This window comes from Mus musculus, assembly GCF_000001635.26.
Source record: "Mus musculus strain C57BL/6J chromosome 1 unlocalized genomic contig, GRCm38.p6 C57BL/6J MMCHR1_RANDOM_CTG5".
In the NCBI taxonomy this organism is placed as follows: Eukaryota; Metazoa; Chordata; class Mammalia; order Rodentia; family Muridae; genus Mus; species Mus musculus.
Genome location: NT_162750.1, coordinates 80,001 through 83,250, shown reverse-complemented (window position 1 = coordinate 83,250; position 3,250 = coordinate 80,001). Strand labels below are relative to the sequence as shown.

Genomic DNA, 3,250 nt, shown 5'->3' with positions numbered 1-3,250 from the left:
TCAGGCAGTGAGGAAGGGACTTCCATGTAGCACCCATGTTCAGACAGGCAACACCCGAAGGCCACTGGGCACCTCTAAAGCATCGCAGGGACAGCCCTATGCCTGTCGTGAAGACAGCTTTTGGGCGAGGGGTGGCAGAGGCCCAGAGGCTCTGCAGTGGACAGGACTGGTGGATGGATGAGTGGCCTTCACTGAGGAGGGGAGGACACAGCACTTTTTCCTCTCGGGACTTTGGAAGCTGCCTCCCCAAGGACAGCTGCATCCACTGGCATGAGAACACCTTTCTGAAGCTTTTCTGGGGGCTTTTCCTCTGAACTGCCTCTCAGGGCTAGGACCCAGGCTCTTCTGCACCTTATCTCAAAGTAGCAAAGTTTATTTACTCTCCCTTTAGTTAGGAAGGATGGTTGCCATCCTAGTGTGTATAAATAAAGAGGAAACCTGACACTCTGCACCCTTCACCTTGGGCTGTGTAACCTCAGAACAGGATTCCAACATGTTCCAGTTCACCATTTACTCAGTGGCAAAACAGGTCTGCTGAAATTTAAAGCCAGTTCGCTGTGCTGACCAGAACTCCTGTGTGCCTGCCTATCCAGTGAGTTCAGAACGAACTCCATCAGATCTACAGCCTTTGCTGAAGCCTCCTCCTGTACCCCTTGCTGGAGTCTCCTCCAGCATCCCCTTACCCATCATCTCATCTTGACGGGGCTTTTTTTTCTGCCGTCCTCTTTTGGAATTTGACCAGTTCGGACATTTTTTTCTTCTTGCTAAGAAGAAAACAAAACAAAGTCTTTTATAGTCACATAGAGCTGTCAGTCTTTTTATTTAAAGAATTCAACTATGTTTTTGACTGTTAATTGTGCACTTGCACGCGTGTATATGTGTATGTTTTAACTCTGAGTTATCTCTCTGATCTCAACCCTAACCTTTTTAAATGATCAGCTGGGAAGGAAGAAGATATCAGAGTTTTGAACTAGAAGGAGCAAGCTTCAAGGACAAGTGTTAAAATGAGAATTCTTTGAATCAGTTCTTGGGAAATTAAGCTAGGGAACAGATAATGGTAGAGCCTAAGGATGACTTCTGGGCAAGAGAAACCAAGAATTTGTGAAGGGAAAACAAGAACCAGACGGGAGGAGATAAAGACTTGAGCAGCTGGAGTATTGGATCGTTTGCCTGCTATCCCAGCACTTGAAAACATCCAGGACCATGGAAAGAACTGAGGTGGGAGAAAACAGACTTGGAAGGCTTCCAGGAAGCAATGGGGAAACCAATGGATGACAGTATCAGAAAGGTCACAGTGTTTTTATCATTATTATCATTATCATAATTATGACATTTATCAGTATGTGGAGGTTGGGCATATGTTCCATGGTACACATGGAGAGGCCAAGAAACAACTTGTGAGTTGGGTCTGTTCTTCCACCATATGGGTTTCAGGGATCAAATTCAGGTCACCAGGCTTGGTGGCAAGGACCTCGAGCTAGTGAGCCATTTGCCAGACCAATGACACATTTTAATTGACTGGTGACATCTCAGAGTAGAAGATGGGAGAGCGCCAAAGGCGAGGTGGGAATAGGTAGTCAGGTGGACATCCAACCTGCTTGCCACCATGAGGTTTAAGTGACAGATAATGGATGTTGCCTGCCTATGATTTACCAGGAAGCATTTTCCTTCTGGGGGAGGCTAGTGTACCAGTCACACCAAGCAGTTGTGGATGGGAGTTCAGTGAATTTGAGCAATGCTTGGTTCAATATGTCTAAGTGCCTTCTTGTTACCTATAATTTTTGCAAAGCCTTTGAGGAAGGCGGAGTGAGAAGAAAATGAGGAGACGCCATGTGATTGCAGACACACAATGGATGCTCACATCATGGATGCTAGGATGTGCTACAGCTAGAAGAACAGGAAGCGTCACATGGGAAAGGATGTCTGTACCTTTCTTGTTTGCAGGTGTGCAGGGTACTTCCTGGGCCATTGCCAGGTCATTTGCTGCTGGAGAGTCATCTTTTACCACTAGCAAAAGAAACGGAATTCACATCAGAGGTGAACATGGACCGAAGAGAAAATGCAGAGGAAAGTCAGCTGGAGAAATTGGATAGCAGGGAGAGAAGGCAGGGGTCTGCCAGCCCGTAGGGTTCCACCTAGATCTGACCCCCTTGTTATCATTTTTAAAGTGTGTGTTATGCCTGCATGTGTGTCTGTGCATCACATGCATGCTTGGCTCCTGCAAAGGCTAGAAGAGGGTATCAGATACCTTGTGATTAGAGTTACAGATGGTTGCGAGCTACCATATAGGTGGTAGGAATTGAACTCAGATCCTATGGAAGAACAGTCACTGCTCTTAGACACTGAGCCACCTCTCCAGCTCTGACCATCTTGTTATTGTTACCTATGCACCTGCTAACAGCAGATACATCACAAAATTTGTCTTGCTTTGATGCAATAAGAAAAACAGGGGCTTGATACCATAACAGATACAAAGGTCCATCTCCTTAAAACTGTCTGTTTGAAAAGTTGTCTTAAATTCTGGCTTCTTTAGGGTTAGGTAACTGAGGTATATTGTAAACTGTCTACAGACTTTTGAAGTCATTCCTTTCTTTTCATATCATTTTATTATTTTTTATTTTTTTGTTTTTTTTTTAATTTTTAAATTTTTTTGGTTTTTCAAGACAGGGTTTCTCTGTGTAGCTCTGGCTGTCCTGGAACTCATTTTGTAGACCAGGCTAGCCTCGAACTCAGAAATCTGCCTGCTTCTGCCTCCCAAGTGCTGGGATTAAAGGTGCGTGCCACCACGCCTGGCTTTCATATCACTTTAATATCATATATTTTAGTTTTCTGTACAATGTATAACTGACTAGCACTGAAGGACAATTCCCATAGTCAGGGTGAAGTCAAGGAAGGAGAACCAGCCACATCAGCTACATTACCCACCACTGGGGACAGACGGGGCTTCTGTTTGCCTGTCTTGCATTTTATTGGGGCTGTTTGAGCATCACCTATTGCTGTGACTTCATCACAGCTGCAAGGTCACACAGTCCAGGCCTGCCTTGTCCTCTTCTCTCTTGAAGCTCACTACAGTCTCTTGTGGCTGAGGAGTCACCTCTGTTTGTTGACACTGTAATGATTTAGAGTCTAAGTCTAGCAGGTGTGAGGGGACTTTGTGACTTTATGATTGGTGGATCCATAAGTCTATCTTTCCAGTCCTGCTTCCTTGCCCTCTCCATAACTCTACCTCCCAAGCTTGGGTGAGGGGCAG

General features: G+C 45.3%; 1 long non-coding RNA gene and 1 pseudogene across 2 annotated transcripts in view; one reads left to right on the top strand and one right to left on the bottom strand.

Annotated features, from left to right (window-relative positions):
* The first annotated feature begins 910 nt into the window (after positions 1 to 910).
* LOC108168674 overlaps positions 911 to 3,250 on the top strand; it is a 12,258-nt gene continuing 9,918 nt past the window's right edge. The window contains exons 1-2 of one of the 2 annotated variants that reach the window (XR_001782932.2): positions 911 to 1,218; positions 1,945 to 2,037. This is a non-coding gene — a long non-coding RNA (uncharacterized LOC108168674). The other variant, XR_001782930.2, reaches the window with a different exon arrangement.
* The window catches only part of LOC102633548, a 10,537-nt pseudogene continuing 8,964 nt past the window's right edge, over positions 1,678 to 3,250 (bottom strand).